Source organism: Calypte anna, chromosome Z (genome assembly GCF_003957555.1).
Source record: "Calypte anna isolate BGI_N300 chromosome Z, bCalAnn1_v1.p, whole genome shotgun sequence".
Lineage (NCBI taxonomy): Eukaryota > Metazoa > Chordata > Aves > Apodiformes > Trochilidae > Calypte > Calypte anna.
In genome coordinates, this window is record NC_044274.1 from 20,672,976 (window position 1) to 20,696,792 (window position 23,817).

The 23,817-nt window shown below is 40.0% G+C and overlaps 1 protein-coding gene across 2 annotated transcripts in view; it reads right to left on the reverse strand.

Moving 5' to 3' along the window:
- The window catches only part of ELOVL7 (ELOVL fatty acid elongase 7), a 31,256-nt gene extending 17,216 nt beyond the window's left edge, over nt 1-14,040 (reverse strand). For both annotated transcript variants that reach the window (XM_030467420.1, XM_030467419.1), the window contains exon 1: nt 13,979-14,040. The gene's annotated coding sequence lies outside the window, so the exon portion shown is untranslated. The remainder of the gene's footprint in view (nt 1-13,978) is intronic.
- Between the last annotated feature and the right edge of the window lie 9,777 nt (nt 14,041-23,817).

A 23,817-nucleotide genomic window follows, 5' to 3' on the forward strand; every position in this document is an offset into this window, starting at 1 on the left:
ATGAAAACTTAGGAAATTCCAGCACTACTGCCTTAGATATTCAGGGACAATTATGAAACTTCCATGTTTCAGAATCACTTGGAATACTGTTGAAGTTGAGAAGGTAATTAAATCAGAATGTTTCACAGATAGTATCTTTAGCTTAAGCTTGGAAATACCAGTTCTGCCCTTCCTATTTCCCAAGGCTGGGTGCTTACATAAGTGCAGTTATTCTAACTACATTACTCCCTCATGCCACACAGAAAACAAATACAAACTGCCTATTAACTTAGATGAATTACTCACCTACATTCTGCAACGAAGTTTTAAACTTCAGCTGGGTGTTGCCTGTTGTTATGGATTTCCCTGAGAGGAGTATCCCATCACTTTCTCCATCCTTTATGCCTTCTTTCAGCCACTCAACCCATTTTTTAAAAGATTCACCAAGCAGAGAAGGCAGCAACATCCTGCTTAGCATTAGGTGGCCTTTCCTTTTTTGATAGTATTCCATGTAAACACTGTTCCTGTCAGATGACTGTACAGACAAGTGCTTAACAGAAGGCATGCAACAGACATAACTGTAGAAATTACCAAGTTTTCAGAAATCTATTAGGTAGTTGTTACCTTAATTAAATTTCCAGCTTTGTCTTTGAAGCCAGTGCATTTTAAGACACAAATCCTTAGTCCTTACAGTGTGCCAGCAGTATTGGAAACTGTATTGAAACACCTACTTGTAAAATTCCCCACTGGCAGTATTCAATAAGAGATCTAATACTCTCGCTGCACAGTTATTCTTACCAAATTATTCTTACTGAACTTCTTTATTTAATGTTTTGCTTTTTTAGCCAACATCAAATATTTAGATACATAAATAAAGTAGCCTCTTCGCAGGAGAAGTATTGAAAACACACAATTCCAACCACATTTTAGATTGGCTTTCTGACAAACTAATGGATTACCCACTGTACTGCTGCATAATATAGACTAATTTGTATTTTCTTCCACACTGGCCTATAAATTGCTACAAGAACTGACACTGTAGAATTCACAGCAAGACTGACCAGTGGCAACAGGTACAGAAAAGCCTTTTCCTATGGGAACTGTTTCAGGTTCTTCATAAGATACCAGTACACCCCCATTTTGTGCCCAACTCCCAGCCACAATTATATGGACACTCTCCCGCTCCACATACACTCATCTAGCCACCAGTGACAGCTGAACAGAGAAGACCTAGAAGGCAGCTTCACAGCATCACTGCTGACAGGTCTAGTCCTCAGGCAGCTGCAGGATAGATTACAGCAGCTCACTGACCCAACTAAAAGATAATCTTTTGAGAAAAACATTTCTTTTTCAGTCAACTTGGACCTGAAAGGCTGAGCAGACTCATGCAAAGGAAACGCATGAACTGGGATGCTCCAAGCAGAGAGACAGGTGGGAGTAGCAGCTTTGTCATAGATCCCCTTAGGCTAGCACTGAGATGGTGTAGGGAGGGCACAAGATTTTTATGTTCAGGTTTGCATGACCATATACAATGATGTTCTAGATCTGTAGTCAATAAGTTCACATACTCAGAATCATGGAAGGCACCTTGGAAGGCACTTTGAAAGATCATTGAGTTCAACTCCACCTCAGCAAGTCAACAATCTGTTCACAATGGACAAGCCACAACACAAGAAACGAAGCTACAAAAATTACACTGTGCTACAGCAATGCAGAAAAGTCCTATTATTGCCAGTATCTTAAATATTATATGAATGCATTACCTGAGGTTCCAGTGATGCGTGTGAAAGTGATCCTAGATTCCAGTATTCCACATCACGTAGAAAGACAGATGAAATACAAATAATCCCTGCAGTTGTAGCCTGGAAAGAATTTTCTTTTAAAGTCTGAACCCCATTATCAATTTAATTCAAGTATGAGATTCTGGGCAGCCCCTGAAGAGATTCCCCATCTTACTTTGGAAGTGAGCATAAGTGTACCTTCCTCAGTTTTTTCTACCCATATTTCCAGTGCTTCAGAGAAAAGTAAAAACATAATGAAGGGAGAAAGCTCCTACAATTTTAACATGTTATGAGTGCTCCCCTGCCTTGGCCAAAAGCTCTTGAGCGTTTGCCAGTCAGCCATCCTACATCCAAAGTCTCTACTGTCTATTCCTCTGCTGCAGTGAGCAATCCCTGAACCCAGCTTCAGAAAGAATCTCTACTCGACTACACTGGTGCATGATTTGCAATGGATTCTTTTAAGTTTCATTCCAGCTCCACGACACCAGCTCACAAAGACACCTAGCCCTGCCTACACAGTGACACATATTGGAAGTGGTGCAAACTGGAAGACAACTTTCACCTGTATGTCAAAATAAGAGTCTCCCATGATGTAGTTATTTTTATTAATGCAACTCATTTCCTTTAGATAATGACATATCATTACTCTTATCAATCATCTTTGGCAAAGTATTGATTTAGTAATTGGGCCATAAGCAGTTCAGGTTAATCTCCTTACCCAAAGGACATTAACAGATTTTCATTTTTCCTTCTTGTTTAATATGTAACTAAAAAACTTTCTGCAGCACTTGAACTTTTCTTTCAGGATCTAGATCGAATAAATTTTTGGTGACTTGGAACAGGCTTTCACAAATCAGAACCAGGACTAGACAACAGTAACACAATCTCATATTTCCAGCAGTGCTACACAATCATGCCAACTCACTCATTCAGTACTACCAACTCATTCCTTCAGCAGTCAACATCTTTGTAACATACTGACCTTTCACCTATTCTGGGATTTTTTTTCTATAGCAGTTCTGATAAATACCTAAGAATTATTTACAGCTATTGTGTTTCTGAAGTGCATGCACATTGTTAGTAATCAGGATACAAAACTCTGTATTGAATTAGAGGGGCATTTACACACACTGTGAAGGCAACACAATCTGAGATTTTTAACCTGCATAACGTATATGACTTTAAAGACACCAGTTATAGGTAAGGTCTAAAAAGGCAGAGAGAGTATAAGTGTTAAGTACTTTGTATGAAATTGATCCAAGATGGCTGATGACATCTATAGCTTGTATATTATAAGATTAAAAAGTAATAAATCTTGTGGACATATTCACAAAACAGGACTAATGAGATTAAATTTCTTCTCATTGTGGTGATGAAGACTGCTCGTTTTGAGTACACACTGTAGTTATTTGAATTCCTTGGTAAGACAGTTCAGCTTTCTACTGGATACCCCTCTTAAGGTGAAGCACATGGAATGCAAATAAAAGCACCCTCATATCAGTTATTAATATTCTCCAAATATACCTGACAAAGGGCAGATCGCAAGCACAGTCTCAGCTAATATTGCCAAGATTTGTGTAGATTTGATGAACGTAAAGCTCTCCCACCTTTTCCTCTGTGATACTATGACCTAAAGTCTGTATCAATCTTCAACCAATGGGTAAAATGGCTTGGCAGTTACTTCAGTTACAAGTACTATTGCTTGTACCTACCTGCCTGATTAAAGTTACTCATGTGAAAATATGGAAAGGGACATGAGTGAGACTATCACATTCCTTCAGTGGCAACCTGAGTCACTGATGGCTCTATCATATCATCTATCCTCATTAATAGTTAAGAATCAACTTATATGACTTATATGAGAATCTCATACTTCCAATTAATCATCGCAGAAGCAGTTAGCACTTTGTGTTAACTCATTACTCACTAGAACAATTAGAATAGAACAATGTAAAATGTTAGGAGTTATTGTGGGGGTCACTCCATGGAAGCTTAACAAAAAGAGAATGCAAAGCTAGGCTTCAGCTTCCAGAGAAGACTCCTGAAAACAAATAGGAACAAGAACTGTAACACAGGTTATGTCTTGCTAATCTAGCAATGGCAATGAAACAGATAAACCTCCTAATTTCCAAAGACATCTTGTAAACAAGTAATCAAGAACAATGTAGCAGTAGCTATTCCAGAAAAATACAGAAAAACTATACATTTCCATCTGTGGTAGATGGAGTAACATGAAAAAAAAATTAGAAAGGAATGGAAGGCAAAAAAAAAAATCAAATTACCTTAAGAACACAATATGCATCTTAAGGTAGAAGAGGTGTGTAAATAAACTGAAAAATCACCATTACCACAGGAAGAAGCATTTTTCTGCAGTCACATCTACAGCATGTACTCAACTAAGCTATTGTCCACTACTTACCATAGTGCAAAGTCATTGTCATTTTATGGAACTTTTATTGCACCAGCTGTAAGCTTGCTGGGTTCAAAATATTAGTAAGCAGTAACACTGATAACACCAGTGCAGAGTTGCAACATGTTATTTTGCTCACTTTAATACAGCAATTTGCAAAAGCTGAGCTGCTCCTACATCGCTCAATCATGTCGACATGGGCTATTTTCCTTTACCACTGTTTCCTACCACCTCAGGCTTGCTCAGCCTACCTACCCTCTGGATCCCAGGCTGATATCATAGGCAACAAAATAATGCATTGCTTCTGCCCCAATTTTGCTTGCATTGCATTAGGCAGGCAAAAATTTTAAAGGCAGATGACCTGGAACGGACACCCTTCTCTCCCTCTGTCTTCTTTTTTTTTTAAGTTACCATGCAGCACCACAGACATGGTGTTGAGAACTGTAACAGTTCTCTTCTGAGAACTGTAACTGTAACAGCAGCAACTGCACCGTCCCTGGGAGGCTCTTTCAAAAGAAAGCTGGAATCAGTTGTGACCCAGAGAGCACATCCATGTGAACATCCGGAGTGACAAAGACTTTTTTTTTAAAATCTGCACTAAATGTGTTCTTAAAGTGAAGTCTCAGAACATTCCCCCAACCCAAGAGAGTATGCTGACAGCATCATTAAAAAAGCTAATGCTTTTAATGTTAAGTCTTGGCACATCAGCTGCTGCTGTGAATGTGCTTTTTTAAGTGCTCCAGGAAGGCATTCCATTGCCACATCCTAAATCTTTCCAGTTCAGATTTGGTAATTTGTACAGCTGCAGCTGGAGGTTCAAAATCACTAAGAGTATGCAACAAGATATAAAGGCCTTAGGTTTTTGAACTTTTTGTTGGTTTTTAAATCAACATTCTTTGGTGTGATGAAAGGTGATAACTAGAAAACATACTCACAAGTATTAGATCCAGGCAACCCGTGCAGGCACATTATACTGCTGTTTAAAGACTCAGGCCTCTCAGCTAGAAAAACTTAAGAGCAGTAACAACATGAATAGATTTCTTACATCTCCTGACCCTCCTGTTTTATCTCCTGCATCCCAAATAAGAGCCACACAAGAGAGAGAGAGAGAGAGAGAGAGAGAGAGAGAGAAATAATTAGTTTTTACTTGACCAGAAGTTTTGTTTTGGTGTACCACTCAAGATGTCTTGGATGCTGTTCACACTCCTTCACAGTCAATAACTTTCCACAGCAATTTTCCCTGTTGAGGTGACTGCAGTGGAAGGTGATCCAGTTTGACAGAGGTTGGACATGTGGTGTGAAGAGAAGAATAGGGGCACCTTTGCTTTGACTAACAGCAGTTCCAGACATGTTCTTTTCTGCTTGATCTGCAAGCAGCTTTCTAAGGACTATGGAAGTATTTGACTTCAAAGGGGTTTCTGTGAAAGCCCTAGGGGTCAGAACTCAATATCAGCAGTATGTAATAGGAACATATATAGATGCCTTCCAGTGTTAGAGAGAAGAAATATCCAATCAAGGTGACTCAGGGTAGTCAAAGGTCTATGGAAACAAAAGAAAAAGGTTGCTCCAACACCAAAGAAATGTGTGAAACAGTATTCAGATGACAACCTACCTCAAAAGTTGACATGAAAACAAAGCCCTCCATTACCGAAAACCATTAACTGGACAGATGAGCAAAAGTGTTTCATAACATATTTCTAAGCCAGATTTCATTGCAAAAAAATCCAACTTTAAAAATTCATCAGTTCTGCATTCCATTTCCAAGCAATCAACATGCAGGAGTTTGCACAGCACAAAACACAAATTACATGATACAGCTATGGTTTACTTCTTCCAGGTTTAATTAGCTAGACCTTAGTTCCTTTGCTAAGAGGAATTTTCAAAAATTTTTATGACTGTACACTTTCAGGAAGCTCAAGAACAGCATATGAAGTAGCATTACACAGGCTATGAGTTTGCAACAGTAGAGTTTTTTTAAATCAGCTTAAAACACCAGCTTCACCAAAGAGGAGAATTAAACATTACATTAATGCGCTGGCTTAATCACAAATATATTGTAAGGATTTTCCATCTTCCATCAATATTTTCTACTACTTCAGTATCAGGTAGTTTTTACCACCTTTCCAAGCATTCAGAGACCACCCAGGCCCACAGGACACCGCTGCAGTTTAAAATAGATCAGCTCAGCCAGACAGCATGTAGCAATGCACTTACTTTTTTTCTCTTCAATCCTGAAAGGCTGCCAGATCCAAACAGCTCAAGAAAATTTATCCCATCAACCAAAGTGCATTAGGCAATAGGTATGCCACATCAAAACAACACAGGAGACAATAATACATCCATGCAGAAGACTGGCAAGCAGCAGAGTACTTAGCCCTATATAACATTCCTGTAAAACAACAGCATACAAGATACAGACAAGTGTCTAATAGCCTAGTCAGCATGCTACAGCAGTAAAAGAGTAGAAAACTGGACTGTTTCCAGTACACAAAAAGATTAGGCTTATATAGCTCTGCATATCAAAAAAAGTCTCAGAAAGCATTTTTCATGTAAAAGTTTCAGTGTTTTGCAGAAGAGGTCAGTGTGTGGTTCACTCTTTGGAGCACCCAGTCACAGAGAAAAGGGGGCACCTTTTCCATCAGATAGTACAGCAAAGTTGTGAACAAAACTGAAGTGCTGGTTGCCAGTTCAATACTCCAGTTACCGTACAAAACTACCAGGCCACATACCACTGTCTGACCCTAAAGCAACTTGCTCATCACGCAAGTGGGTTTCTAAGTGCAGTGCTTTGTTTCCACTCTTTCTTTACTACCACAACTCAAGATGATTTTATTGCTTACACTCAAACGAAGGGATTTGCTTTCACTCACATGCACTGTCTTCAATATACGTTATACAGCTGCAGGTTCAGCCAGCTGACTATATCCAGAAAGTGTGATGCTTCCTACTAACTGACCTCTTGCCACTGCTGTTGGCTCAACAGATGAGTCAAAGGCTATACAATACTCACCATATGTAAAAGCAGCTTCTTTGCTTATCAGAAGTCTATCTAGATTCAATTAAGTTTTGTCGAGTGTTCTGGTACCTTGGATGAAAGCAACCAATGGCATGCAATCACACTTAACAAGAATACGTGTAAAGTCTCTACATGATAAAAACAAAAACACAAAATTGCACCATATCCACAGCTAAATAGGTAGTTTTCCTTCCTATATATTTAAACATAGTTCAAATGCGGTATCCAGGCTGTTGAGTTTTGAAATACAGCAGCAGCCTCTTTTCAACTGACCAAATGAGAACTCTGCATGGTCTAGCCCATGTTCAGGAACCTTATTTCTGCAACTTCAGATAAGCTCTCCTAATTGATCAAGTGGACCACTTCTGTTTATGAGAAACAGTCTCAGGATAATCTGAAATTCAGCTGTGCACACCTAAGGAGTTGTTGAAAGGAAGCACAGGGTGCTCTGACAGCTCGCGTGTTTTGCACTCCCTCCTCCCAACCTTTTCCCTTCTCCAAAATGTAATAGTCATGTTCATAGTTAGAAGTTAAAATGAATGGACTTCCTGAATACTAGAGCTATGCAAAAAAAGCTACTTAAAACTTTGCCCTACAGTTTCATCACTTCTTCATGTAAAAACATACTCAAGCAGACTCCTCTGTAACAACCTAACTTGTTACAGGACAGGTGCTACAGAAAAAACATTGTTGGCACAGTTGTAATAATGCAACTGACCAAAGGAATTAGAATATGTAACAAAAACTCTGAAGAATACATCTTGCAAGTAGTTTTGTAAAATGTTTGTTTTCAACGTTGACAGTACTCCATTAGGCTCTTGGCTTTTGCACCATCTGTCTTCTTGTCACATAAAACAAGGATGGACAGTGAGGCGCTTCCGAAGTGTATTACAATCATTTCATTAAGCTTATCAGACCCATTCTGTACATTTAAAGTCATAAAAGTGAATCTTTTATTTCAGTACTGAAAAGACAAGCCATGGAACTATGACTACAAAAGTGATTTTAAAAATGTATTTAGTACAGATATTTCCAACTGTACATCTAAACTACATCTAGGTGATTTTCAGATATACAGGCAATGCTGCCAGCTCCTACTTCTCTGAACAGACTATAGAAATTTCAGTGCTGCCCATCCCCATCTACTTGTAATGCTACATGGTAAACAAATACCGCAGTATTTACTTAACAGAATAAATGAGAACATCTGACCAATAACCCTGCTATTCAAGATTCTTCAGCTGATACTTTTTCATTAGTAACAACAGAAAACACCCCGATGTTTTACCAAGAGAAAACAAGAGAAACTGCTGGCTGTAGAGTCCTTACAAAAAAAAAATCAAGTACATTTGACAAATACTGTATTTCAAAATTCAGTTAAACAGAAACACCCTTCTCATCACCTAGGAAAAAAAATAAATCTTTTCTCCTCCAACAACAACAGCAATTCTAAACAAAGACATTTGTCCACCCTGTCACTAATACCCATGCACTTTAGTTTTTTAATAAAACAGGCAGAACTCAACTAAAGAAAACCAAATCTACTTGTCACCTCAAGTAACATTTATGAAAGAAAGGGCACAGCATCAAGATGAATCATCTGAAAGCATACAGAGAATCACTGAATAAGGTTTTGTGACTTTATTTTAAGCCATTCCAGGACTGATGATACAATTCAAATTATATCCAAATAAACAAACCGGTCTTTGTGTTTCAGACTCCAGCAAGAGTTGTCTCCTTCTTTTGTTACAAAACAAAGAATAAAAGGAATATTTATTCTTAGTAACCTATTTTTTTTTCTCAAACATACCCATAACCAGAATGCAGTCACTGGGATAGGAGCATTCTCTTGAATTCCAGACCAGGAGCTGCCTGAAGAAACCTAACAATTTTTTACACAGTACATACTATTCCTTCACGCAGAGTTTTGCAGTGCACCATATGAAGTTACACTCACATTCACACATATTTGGCAAGGTTCTGCTTTAAAAAAAGGGGAAAAGGGAAAAAGGGAAGAGGGAGGGGAAAAGGGGAAAGGGAAAAGGGAAAAGAGAAAAGGGGAAAGGGAAAAGGGAAAAGGGAAAAGGGAAAGGGAAAAGGGAAAGGGAAAAGGGAAAAGGGAAAAGGGAAAAGGGAAAAGGGAAAAGGGAAAAGGGAAAAGGGAAAGGGAAGAGGAAGTCTGAGTCTTTACGGGCCAATTTTGCAATTATAAGAGCACTTTTAATGTTACCAATGTAACTTCAATGAACCTCTCCTCCCATTACTCATACCTGCTCCCACGTCACCCTTGGCTTGTGCTGCAACAACTACTCTTCTGGCTGCAAAATTACATAGACTGGAAAACAGATCCAGAGCAGGGGATCCAGCCTTGCAGAAAAGAAAAGGGTATTTTTAACCCAGGCCACTTTCACATTGTGCTTCAGCACCTGCCCTTACCAAGGGTTACAGCAGCACAGCAGAAAGGTGACACAAGGTCAAAAGCACTCAGGATAAAAAGAAAAGCTGGTGAAGCTACAACATTACCTTAAGTTGGTACCAGGACTGAAGTGCAGATAAAAGTCAGCTTTCATCCTGATGAGTAAGACAGCCCTGACACAGTTAAGAGGGGCAATTTGAATACCATAGTTCCTGTCAAATAAAATGAGTCGAAGTTTTTTAACATCAATATTTCCTCTCCTCGTTACATCTGTGCCACTCTGCACATGAAGCCCAGAGCTTGCTTTGGGCTGCAGAGGCTTTACAAGTAGTTTTTAAGACACACATTTTATGGGTTAGCTCAGGATTTCAAAGTTAAAAATGCTACTGGAATTCAGTTCCTGGAATTCTCATCCAGAATCAAAACAACCAAGATACTTTTCCACCTATGCTGCTATGAATTTTGTATTCTTCTCACATTATTCAATTTATGAACTATCTGTAGGTCTTCTCTAGCCAACATCTCCAGTGATAAATGTTTTGTGTAAACATCACAGGAAGAACTTAAATAGCAAAATGCACACAGAAAAAAAATACGTAAAAATCAAGACATACATCAACAAGAAAATGGAAAGCATTTTACTACATAGATTCAGTAAAAAGAGACAAAAATTAAAACAAAAATATTGAACATTTATAGTTCAGTGATCAGCATTAAACACTGAAACCAAAGACAAGTAAAATGAGACGCTTGCATTGCTCTGGTGTTTCAAATACTGTATTTTTAATATTATATATTAATATATAAAATATGCTATAATGTTGATATAAAATGGTAAAAACATTAATATAATGTTACAGAAATTCTATACTTCAGATGAAATGATTTTTTTATGGTTTAGATTAAAACTAAGTATCAGAAGGATAGAACATTTGTTAGCTGCCACACTGCTTGCAACATTTCAATGCCTCTTGCAAATTGAGCACGTGACAACTGGCTACAGAAAATAAAATTCTTGCATGACCTGACTTGCATTTCCTTGCCTTTTAAAGAAACTACTCAGGCTTATGAAATGAATTATTTATTTTGTTAATGCTATGCTTTTATTCTAATTTAGACCGCATGTGCCCTCTGTAGCCTAGGTACTGGAGAGAGATGGCTGGGCAAGCACGTGAGATCTGCTCCCTAGCACATTACAGCTATTCAGGGTGACTGTACAACTTTTAAATATCATTTAAAGTAATGTTAAGTGAGCAGAAAGCTCATAAAGTTAAATCTAAAACAACTGTAATACTTTTGTGGCATGTTTTACGGGCAACAATCATTCCTTGTGTTTGAATAGCATCTGTTGGAGTTTCCCAGTGCTTAGCTCCTGTCCCTTTCCTTGAGGGCAGCTTCCAAACACAGATCAGCTTCCTCCTAAATATTCAGAAAGGTCTACCAGAACTGCTGTTTGAAGCATCTATAAATTGCAAGAAAGAAAAACAGTCAAATCTGTCAATTCTCAAACTTACTTGGGCAATGGAGAAACAGATAAAACACTGCACCACTGCACGTGTGTGTGTGTGTGTGTGTGTGTGTGTGTGTGTGTGTGTGTGTGTGTGTGAAAACCTGTTGTGAGGGACAGAGACATATGGAGATGAATGAAGTATTTCATTATTTTCAGTCACCAAGTATTTGGGAAGCAGCTTAAAGCTTCAGATCTCTGCTAGCCTGAAGTCAAAATGAATACTGGGCTATAATTTTTTCTTTTTTTTTTATTAAGTCACACTGCCACTGAAAATGGTACTACCTAGTTTATTCATCCCTGCCTATGTGCCATAGCTCTACTATACACATTTTACAAATGGTCCTTAATCCACTTCAGAGAAAGCAAGTCAGATTAGTTTAATACACACTTGGAGCTAAACTGTCTCATTTCAGTTGGGGCAGTCCAAGGAGCTAAGATCAGCCTTCACCAGAAGAAATGCAGCACAGCAGTCTCTGCTGGAAATGTACCTGCTACGGCAGGTAGCGAGGGAGGGATGCTACCTGAAGTCTGGCGAGTTAGATCCAGAGTATGACAAGCATAATTTCACAAGCAGCTAATAAAAATGTAGGAAGAGATACCAGCTCCTTCTGCCTTCTGCACATGAGTATGGGATTGGGTAGACATCCCTCACTACACACAAGCCCTGTGCCCATCCCAGGCACTGCTGTCTGCCCACACCTACAAAAATCTCTGAGTTGAGCAACCCAGCTCGAGGAGCGGGCCAGATGAAGACCTAAGATAAGTATTAAATCAGAAGCAGCAGGCAGAAGTGGATTCATGAGGAAGAGGAGGAGTACAAGTTAGAAGGGAAAAAGAAAAAAAAAAAAAAGAAAAAAAAAAAAGAAAAAAAAAAGGAGAAAAAAAAAAGGAAAGAAGAAAAAAGAAAAAAAAAAAAAAAAAAAGTTTCCTGCTTTATTGCAGCGGAGTGAAACAAATCCAGGAAGAGCACAGCAGGGGGAGCACACTTGGCAAAGACTGTCAAGTCACATCAAGATACAGAAACAAACCTGATTAGTTCTTCTACTGGTATGGAATTAGCTGATAGGTATTTCATGGTATTCAGTGAGCTTCACAACTAGATAAATCCTATTCCACATGTAATACTTGACTAATGCCATGGCATCTTTCCCAACACATTCCATGAATATTGCTTCCTCTACCATAAGCTTCCTCATTCTACCAGTAAATAAATACTATTTTAACACATTATAATGAAAAAACATAAAGCTGCATTATTCCCCACACTTGCAACAGAGTTGCTGCCTAGGAAGGCTTTAAGCCTATGTTTGACTAGGTTTTTCTATTCCAGGTCTTTGTACTTTTCCTTCAAGAGGTTTAAGTAAAGGTGCATTCATTCCTCTGTGAAGAATTTCCAGGGTACATCTGCACTGCCTAACACTGTGACAATAAGCAATGCTGATATTTCTACCCAAGGCAGCCTGAATGCTTCCTGGGCAGCACCCCAGATGCTGAGCAGCAGATAAGCTAGGCAGCACTCCATTCCCAGGCTGCTCCCAACAACCAGAAAAACTCGTTCAAACTTTTCCCGCATGGCAGCACTTAGTACAGACCTACATACAGGCCTGGAAAGGACTGAGTTTAATGGAGTAAGTATGAGGGTGTCCATAAGAAGCAGTAGGGTTTCTGGTTTGTCTGAATAGCAAAGAAATCAGCAAGATTTGATCTACAGTCACACTAGCCTTTTTAAGTATCACACCATTCTTACCTTAGTGGCTGTGATACTCAAAACCCATCCTAAGCATTAATGTACTTAAAATATTTTTACAAATTAAGTGTCAATGTACCTACAATGTTTAAAAAACACGCACGACATCCATGGTTGCAAAGGGAAAGTCCAAAAGACACCAGTTCCTGTGCTCATGGGCTCACTGCTACTGCCAGTACTCAAGGACAGACCTGCCATGTAGGTCTCCGGTGGAGACCTGTCCCCAAGATGGAGGGAGGCAGCAAGCCAGACAGCCTCATTTTCAACTTGCTAGACAATCCCTGACTAGACATCATTCCTCCAGCTCTACATTTTAATATTATCATCTTAAGCACATGGCCCCCACCTCTCCCCAGGCTGTCTCGAAACCTTGCCCCTGCAGAGAAAGATTTCTCCATTACTTGACGCCTGAGACCACTGCTCTCTCCAGGGGAGGTGAGGGAGGAAAAAGGCATTTCAGAAGAATAAAAACCCTGATGCAGCCTTCTGTGCAAGGTGGAAGCGATCACCACGCTGCATCCTTGGAGTGACCTGTTCTTCAAGACGGGAAGATGAGCTCAGGGAACGTGGGGCATAGCCAGAGGGCTTGAAAGGACAGGCATCGCGGGGTGCAGGGCACAGCCAGAGAGTTCGGAGGAACAGGTACAATGGGGCATGAGGCACATCCAGAAAACTCGGGAGCCAAACAGTGCAAGATGCGAGGTAGAGACAGGGATTTTGGAAGCCCAGGCACACAGCCTGAGGGCTTATGGTAAGTCACAGTGGGGTGCAGACATCGACCGGGGATGCAGATACTGCCCGCAGTTTTGGGGTGCAGCCAGAGGACGGAGTGAGGAAGGAAGAGGCACAGGCGGGCACAGACAGGGGGTTGCGGGAGAAGAAACAAGGAAGTCTGGGGGGAAAACTTGGAAGGCAGCATCCCGCTGCCTATCCCGCCCCGCAATGACGTGGGAGGGACCCCGCGAAAGGGCGCCCCTTCCGAACAGCCCGTCCGCCTCCGCCGCAGGCAGCAGGGGTCACCGGGCTGCAGACAGAGAGCGCCGGGACACCCCGGTCCCTTCTCTCTCTCCCTCCCCGCAGTTTCCCGCCGAGACCACTCACGCAGCAGCGCGACCTCACCTGTCCCCACGGCCGACGGGCACCGACTGCTATGCCGGCGGGAGCGAAGAGGAGGTTGCGGCGACCCGACCCGCCCCGCCCTGTCCGGCTCGGCCCGCCCCTGGCCTAGCCCGCCCTGGCTCCTCTGCCGCGGCGCCGCCCCCCGCCGTGATCACACCAGCGCCCCATCGCGGGCCCGCTGCAAGGGTCCTGTGTCACCAGTCGCTGCGCTGCCGCTTCTATCCCTCCGAAGAGTCGGTGCAGAAGTTCGGGCTCCCGAGGAGTGCTGGGCCTGAGCACAGAGGCATCCCGCTGTTGTTCCACCTGCTGTGGCGCTGCCAGACTCCCCGGGAGCCGCTCCACCGCCCTCACACTTCGCGCTTGCTGCCGGGACGAAGATCCGGGATCGGAGGCGACGAACAATCACCCGGCGAAACACGAGGAAAATGTATAATTCCTTGTTTTAAAATACAAAGCACAACTGGCCAGCCTTAGGGCACAATCTCACTCCGAAAAGACTGCAATACTCCTGTTCCAGAAGCTATTAAGGATAAAGATGACAGTCCCCAGTGACTCCCATCTAGAGAGGCATGGGGCACAAAGAAAGGCGATGAGGATTCGTAGCATGTAAACAGGCACTCCCATTTAGTTTGACTGTCATGTAGTCCATTGAAAGCTATAAATTACAGTTTTTTCAAAAAGCATGCAGATGATAGCCTGCTATCATCTCAGGCTACTCAGGCTACCCTGTCTTTGTTCCTAAGACAGGAACAAACAAGGAGCAGGGAGAGGGTATGAAGGCAAATCAAGGACACAAACTCCTTTTTATGATGTGCTGGAACACACAAAATAAATGGACTGTGAGCTGACGTTGTGAAACAAACACTTCTTCGATGTGTAGAAGCAGAAAGATTCATGCACTAAGTAGCTCACGTCACAAGTTTGGAACCACAAGCGGCTGAACCGGCATAGAAACCTTGTTACTGCACAAGAGGGCCACCACTCAGACTTAGCTGCCTTTACTGATGTCCCTCTGCCCATACTGGCACTGGTCACTCTTGACTCAGATCCTGCAAGAGGCACTTTTGTCATCCCTCTAGCCATGCCGACACAGGTTGCCCCTGTGGTCAAGAAGCAAAGAAAGCAAGCTGAGCCCTGTGTTAGGAAGACTTAGTAAAGACAGCACCTGGGGGAGAGCTCTGATGAAGATGAAAGATCAAATGCTTTCCAAAAGGATCAGGAAGAAGAGTCTTCTGAAAAAAACGGTAGCAGCAAGTCCCTCAAAGGTAGCCCTTCCCTCATCACAAGAGGAGGAATCAGAGCCTTGTTACAAATGTAGAAATATTTTAAGAGGACTAAAAAGAGTTAGTGGGGGTGGAGAAACATAGCTTGTAACAGATCCTGCAGAAACTCTGCATCACTAGGATGAAGTTTAGAAGGAGGAGGACCTTGAGCTTTTGGATTTCCTTCATGCTCCTGTTGGAATCATTAGGAAAATGAGAGGTGAAGAAATCCTGGGGTTGTTGAAAGTGATCTTAATGAGAACACTGTTAGCTAGAATGGATATGTAGAAATATGTTAATCCTTTGAGCAATACTGCATGTCTCACCTAGGAGGGGAAAAATCACAAAGCAAAATTAAAACACCCCATTCTTCCACCCCTTTAAGTGTCAGAAGTTGAAACCTTTAGTACAATTTCTTCATTTGAATCCATTTTTTCTAAGACACCAGCCAAAAAAAAAAAAAATAAAAATGAACAGACCTTAGGAAACAGCAAACCCCTCTTCAGAGAGAGACCTTAGGAGCCTTGAGACTAATGTCTTGACTTGTCCAGAGTGATATGACTATGTGGTTCACCAAACAACTAATATTCCTGATGTGTTGTAATATCCATTTTGACATGCTTGATAGGGCTGTCTTGGCTGAAACAAAATGGGACATTGTGGTGCATAAAAATAAAAGTAGGTCACCTGTAGACTTAAAATGTAAGGCTATTGTCCTTGATGGAAAAAAAATGACGATTACTAGATGCAACCTAAAACATTTGATGGCAACAGTGTTAGCAGCAACAGTTGCTACTTCCCAGTTCGGAACCCCATAAGCAGAGTAAGTGTCCTTGTCTTCCATGAACTTCAGGAGCAAAGGTAATTTGAATCATCAAGCAAGCCTGTGCGGGCTGGGAAAGGACAAATAATGGTTGACCTGCTTATGTCAGGTAAACGATTAATATGCATCTGGGAAAGGAAGCTCGAACGAAACAGCTGTGCCCTGCATGCACAAAAAGAGCAGAAATACTCAAGTAGTCAGAGGCATTTATGTTGTAAAGGAGGCAGCTAGCAAAAACTACGTTTTCTCAGTGAGCAGCACGTGAAAGCTGCACATGAGATTTAACTGAGAATTTAAGTAACCTTAAAAGTTCCCTTCATTCACCACCCAAGAACAGGGCAAGAACAAAACAAATGTAGACAGCTCTCTATTCTTTACAAGACACTAAAGACTTAACTTCTGGTCTATATTTAATGAAGAACAGTGATTGCCATGACTACTGCTAAACACTGTTTTTCCTTATTTTGTTGCCTTGCTAGAATCCAAATACATCAGATACTATTTTCTACTGACTAAAGGATGTCTAGACGGTCACTCTGTGATTGAGATCATGGTTCAAGAGTCTTTTAAAGAAAAGTGTTCTCTAGGACTGTTTTTGAAGCCTGAAGGGATGATCAGGAGAATTGCAGGAGCCACTGTGGAGTATACTAACAACAGTGGGAGTTTTTGCTGAAATAGTAGCACGTGTAAGCCAGCAAAGTACTCATCCCAAAGACACCAACAAATATCTGCACACAAGTCTTGAAGAGATGCAAACACTACCCAAATCTTGTATACAAGCCTTTCTAGACAAGACCTTGTTTTCCTGTACACCTGTACTCATGTTCTTGACTCACAAATGCCAAACCTGTCCCAGGCAGGCTCTGTTGAAATGGTCTGTATCCCACTGCTATAACAACACAGATAGTTGATGTGTTTTGCAGCTGGACTGGAGTCAAAGGAGTCCTCCATGGCCCTTCTCATTTTCCAGCTGGAGCTACTTTTAGTGTTTGCTTACTGCTTATTGCAGGGAAAAAAAAAAATTCTTTTTCTACCTGATCCTCTGAGCCACCCTTTGTGTAGCTGGGGAATTTCTGAACATTTCTCTGCATAGGACTGTTGCAGAGAGCCATTCATGGTTTCTTGTGTAATGCTGGCAGTGACCTTCCAGATTTCCAGGACCAGTTTCCAAACTGAGGAGCAATTCCTCCTCAGATGTGCATCATCACTTGTGCTATGGTACAAGGTAAGATGATGACACCTTACTGCTCATCTGTCTGTGGATGAATTGACTTATGCAAGGAAGTTTCTTTCTTTCTCTGTTGACGTATACTGCAGGTAACAAACCACACAGAAGTGAGCAGCTGTTGCTGACAAAGATATTCAGACAGGGATTTCCCATATAAACCAACCTATGTAGGAAACACTATTAAAATCATTACATCTTTACCATGAAAAAATGTTTTACTATTATTCAGCTGAGACTGGTGCTAGGCAGGTGCTCCAAAAGTAGGGTGCAAAATGGTTATTACCAAAGTAGAAGCAAAAATATTAACTCTATGAAAAATGTCTTTAGCAGTTTAAAGGGGATGTTTAAGAGATAGTGTCATGGAGTCATTTATATCATAGATGTATGATTACATATGTGATACATATGCATTCTATTATATATGTATATATTTAAAATATTTATATATAATGTGTATAGTGTATAGACATTATAGAGACATAATCACATATACCATATATATAAATATACATATAATGCATATAGACACACATTATATAATACAGTTTATTATTTACATACTGTGCTTGTCACATGAGAATTGGTAGTAACACAGTTCTTCAGAGTGTAGTCCTTAAACGCAGGCTGATTGCAACCCAATCAATACCAGGAAGGAGAAGTAAATCACATGCAAAAAGTGCATTGCGGTCAGCCAAATGAACTCTACTGAGTGGAATGATAGAACTAAAGCCAAGACACTTGGCCAGCCTATTTCCAAAAAACATTTTTTCATTTTAATATGCCCTATCTCTGAAAACTGTATGTAAAAAAGAGCCAGTTGCAGTGATGTGGTGAATATAATCACCAATTTAAAAATGTATAAATGTCAACATTTAAATACTTCTGCAGTGGATAAGCATTGAATGAATACTCCAAGTATGTTCCATGATATTGCAGACAGTGGCTGTTCTGGAGCCCACAGTATCTTACAGCTTTTCACAGCTGTAAACTCTAATTCAGATGCTACCTACCAACTGTTTTGATATACAAGATTTACAGCTAAATCTTTCATAAGTCAAATTGTAGATGTATGTGTTATTTACAGCGGCAGTAGCAAATGTTTTATTCTGTAGAACCTCACATAGAGGAAGCCAAATGAATGACTAATCTTTTTTGGATACTGGAGTGTTGTGAGGTCTGTTTATTGTACCTGGGCCACAACATTATGCTATTATCACAGACTTGACTTATCCATTAACTTGATCCATAAATATGCCTGGAAAAATAAGTCGCTTGTAGAAAGCAGTAATCTAAGACTGCAAAAGCATCCCAACGTGAATTATTTTGAAAACAAAAACAAACAAACAAAAACACAATAAAAAAGCATCAATAAAAAGCATCTACAAAGTGAATGCTAACTCTGCAGCATACCTGCACCGTGCTTGATAGGCCAGAAGGGTGCAGACCTCTAAGAACAGTACCAATAAGCTGCTGGTAGAAATGATAGCACTTAAAAATCAGGGTAATCAACAAGTATTTTCACCTGATTTAAAGTTTGTTTTGTGCTCTTAGAACAAGTGAGTTAATTAGGCAAGCTGAAGACAAAGCAGTACAGCCTAGGGAAACTCTTTGGTGCTACTGAAGACTGACCTGTGCATATCACTGCATGCAGCATGCCACGTCTTACACAACATCTGCAAGGATAAGAGTAAGATCTTTTCTCAGATGTGGACTTGAGTAGCTGCTAGTTTTCATTTTGTCTGAACACAAAAAGACAGCTTCTTTAACAAAGCAGCATGTGATGGCACAGGGATATGTCAACAGTGGTACCTCTTGGATCATTTTCCTACTCCCTCACTAGTGAAAAGGCCAAGTTCTGCTAGTTTGTTACCTGCCATGTTCCCTGAACAGGAGAGTCAGAAATGCCTGTCAAAGAGTGCTCTCTTCACTATGTCCATTGTCCATACAAAAGCTCCAAGTAATTTTGCCAGTTCCCTGACACCCTGCTGAGATGAGAATGCATTACAAAGATGGTACATGTGGGTTAAGGAGTGAGAAGAGACCTTCAAACCAGAACCCTTGAGTTGTTCCATTTGTTTCATGCTGAGAGAGCCAAGGCTGAGAAGATGACTTATCAGGTAGTTGAGTATAACAGTGAGAAAATGACATCTATTGAAACTTTTGAGGAAACCACTGGAAGCCTCTTTCCTCATCTTCAAAACCCAGCTTTTTTTTTAACTTTTTTTTTCTGTCTTAGGGTTTTTATGCCAACATTGACAAGAATTCCTATGATTCTACTAAATTGCAGAACCTTGCTAACAGCAAAGTAGCCTCTCATTCCTTTCTCTGACAGTCTCTTAGGTATGAATAAAAACAACTCAGCCATTTTAAAGATCAGAAAAGTGAGCTTTACCATTAATTACAAATAATCTACAGCTCATTCAGATATGCCAGTACACACAGGGTACAAAACTGCAGTTCAGCCATACAAAGAAATTACGTTGCCAAAATTGGTTGTTGGTCACACTGCATGTACTTAGCAACTCTGGAACTGTGTACTTAGCAACTGTGGAAATCTTTTATGGATTCTTTCTCTTTTTTTTCTTTTTATGAAAATTTTCTGCAGGCAAGCTTGGGAAGAAAATCAGGAAAATAATAGAAAGAGATAAGCAAAAGGTAAAGAGGTATTCAGCAATACTTCTGTGAACACATTGCAGCTTTTCTTGGTTTGTGTTCCCTTCTGATTTCAGACAAAGAGGCTGTCTTTGTTTCTGTTCTCCCTGTGACATTAATGTCACCTGTGCTTGGTACACAGGTCACAGATTAATAAGTTACTTTAAAACTGAAGATACCCACACATACTCAGTGAAAAGTAAACCACAGAAATACAGCTTTGTGGCAGACAAGTTTTTCAGTTCACTCAGACAAGGAGTGTTAGGCAAGATATGTTTCAAATGCCTTAAAATAAATACTGTCACTTTCATATTAAGGGCTCCAATAAATTCTAAAGAAACAAACTGATTATGTGTAAACAGTTGCTAATTAAAATCAATTTTTAGATTAAATGCTAAGAACAGGCTGCGAATTTCAAAATTTTTAATCTTGTGGCATGACAGAGGAGTCTTTGTAGTTCGTACTGTGTTGTCATAGCTAGGTTACACGCATAAACAGGTTGGTTTTGAAACCAAGCCTTTTCACTGGCAAGATAAGACCTGTAAGACAGTGATTCCTGAAGAAGAAATTCCATAAGCTAATTACCAATCAATTGAACAGAAATCTGTGTTACATTTTATAGATAATTACACCTCTGTGATCTCTCATAGCTACAGTACTACCACAGATCAGGTATTTTAAATTAGCACCTGAATTTCTGAAGAAGGAGGTTCTCAGCTTGATCTTTCTCCCCTGTTATTTTGGGGAAACATTGTTTTTAAGGAAACAGGTTTATACTGGATAATATACACAACTGTCTCAATAGTTTCTCTTTAAAGAAAACTAAAACAATGAATGCTCTAAATGTTGTCTGTATGCTTAACCATGAAGAAGAGGAATGCTTGGAGAGCATAAAGAAGCTGAACAAACCTTAGTTTTTGGCTACTGACTGCATTTCCTGCTTAGTATATGCCTATCATAGTTATGTCCCTGATAATATGGAGCAAGTTCATTGTTTCAAACCATTTTCATTAACTCTGTAGTAATTAGTAGCAAAAATTTGCCAAGACTCAGCATTACTGTGTATATTGATCCAGGAAAATGGCTGAAAATTATACTAAGTGCTATGCTTTCATCCTGCAGGAGTATAAGAAAAAGCAGCGAGAAATGAACAACTAATTCTGGTATTTCTTAATGTAGACATCTAACCCAGAAGCTTCAGCAAATTACACTTTTCCAGTAAGAAGTACATCAGTCAATGCACTGAATTTCTCCATTCAGTTATCCATCTGCTCAGTGCAGAATCCTGACAAGACCACATTACATTAGGCCCATCCTTTCAGCATTCTTCCTGGAGGCAATGATGCAAATTCTAGCTCACAGTACTGTGACCCAAACAACTTTATCCTCCAAGACCTTTCCTGCTCTGTTCTGCCCATTTTTCTACCCTTGCTCACTGCTGATAAGTGTATGCAATGGAAATAGGCATAAAGAATATACTCCTTTCTTACAGCTTTCTTTGTTGCTTTTTGCACATTCAAGTGGCAGCAGGGTCCACAATCTGACTACAACAAAGCAAAGTGAAATTAAAACAACATGAGCAAATAGCTAAGCTGTGCTCAGCAGTTCTTATTGACTTATGTAAGTCTATCGTTAGCCCTCTCCAAACAAAAAGTTCTGATCCTGATGAGCTAGCACACACATGCATCTATATAAACATTTTTTCTTCTATGAGGAAGAAGGCATACCATGTGAGAGTGTAATGAAAACTTTTATTCAAAAGATTGTTTGTTGTATCCCACTTATCTTTAGCCTTTACAACCAAATCTGACACTTCTACAGGAAGCACCTGAACAAGACAACACTTGCCTTCTCATTGTGATTAAAGATCTCCTTTTAAAGAAGGACACACACTTACCACCACAACAGTTCCTGCAAACATATCTGATCTCCTTCTATTCTGACTAGTTCAAGCATCTGTAGTAACATAACCACAACAAAACCAAAGAACAAGTAATTAAAGCTTCTTTTAGGGCTTAACTAAACAGTCTTCAGACTGCAAAGCCAAACAAAGCTGAGCTTTTATTAAATGGCAACATGGCAGAAGTAGAGGAGAGGAGCTTACCCTGGGAGATTACTGAACACTTGCTTGGGCTGATTTTGGGCTTAGCATCACCTCCTTTAGAGGTTTTTACAGGCCTGGCTTTATTAGTGCCTCATGTAAAAAACACTGTGCATCCCTCTGCAGGCCAACACAGGTGCACTTTTGTTGCTGTACTATCATTAATCTTCCAGGCAACCACGAGAGTATGCCTTAAGCAGACACTACTAACAAACAGTACCTACAGCTGATAAAAATGTGACATGCTTACAGAGAGATGGGCTAAGAAGTAAGATTTTTTTCACAAAGTGCTTGAAATTCCTGTATTGCTACTCAGCGTAAGTGACACAACAGTTCAGAACGATGATTTTTTGCAGATAAAAAGCCTTCTTTATGTGTTTTAAGGAGGGCAGAAGAGCTATCAAACAGTGCGACTGTTGGTAAAGATACCAATGGTAATATGACTGAAAAAAACACAATCTGTGTGGAGTATCTGTCGTGAAATCTTAAATGTTCTGTGAAAGACTCTAAAGCTATTATGGAAGAAAGGTGGGGGGAAACCTACAGAACAAATGAGTGAAAGTTTTAGTCCCTTCCAAAATCCTTTCCATGTACATATGACAGGTGAGAAATTAGACTTCTCAGAGACTTTAAATGCAACGGGGTATGTTACTTCTAGAGGGTATACTCCTGGCCTACATTCCCACTGAGAACACTCTCCCAGGCAGACTCATGTCATTTTTAATAGCTGCACCTGGGGACATATTAGGGAACTGCATGAAATGGAATTATATTTTAAGTTGTGCTTCACAGTAGGTGCTGTTATTTCTTTTTTCCTCTTGTTTCTTTACTGTTGGGGCTGAGAATGCAAGTAGGTCAAGAGTAAAAGGTGTAAGTGGGAATACGGTTTCATAGCAGATGGCAGAGTACTATTTGACTCTTAGGTGTAGGTGGAAGCTGAAAAAAAATCCTTTTTAATGTACTTGTTTTTTTACCTCCACCCATTTTGACATGTCTTTGCATTCGCTCTGGAGTAGCCACAGGCAAAGTAACGAGTTATAAGGACAGCTCACACAGATTGGCTGAGATTAACGCAATTCTTTACAGCATGTTCAATCTTATTTAAAAACCCCAGTATTGGGAAAAAAAATGAAACAAAAAAACCAAATCACCAAAAAAACACCAATTCCTGGCTGTTACTGTTCAAAGAATTGGACAGTCTTCTGCATTGGTCTATAGCATGTAACCAGGGAATAATACACAAACTGATGTTTCTCAGAGAAATTTTGGGGGCTAAATTTTCAGTGAAATTTGCAAGACATATATTCATGAACCAGTTTTACATCTCAGTACTGTATTCTTTGTGCATTTGACTCCAGCAAACACATAAAAGAATGGTCTTTAGACAATGTACATGATGAATTCTGTATTCTTAGAAGAAAATAGCTTATCTTCAAATTTTAACCACTGGGTAGTAGAAAAATACTAAATGAGGCTGAAAGCTTACTCTGAATGTTTCTCCCCACTCTTTCTTCCTGATAACTGTTATCTTACCCAGACACTTTGGTTGTTTTACTGTATTTATCATGCTCACCTTTTCTACTGAGAGGTATGGTAAGAGGACAGAATGGAAGTTTTAAACCTTTGTCAAGGTTTTCAGAGACATTGCAGGCCTACTCTTGGCTTAATCTTTGTCTTTATTGCTTATAAAAAGTTCTAAACACAAAAAAATCTCAAAGGCTTATGAATGCAGATCTCAGTAGATAATGTGACATAAAGAAAGGACTGCATTAC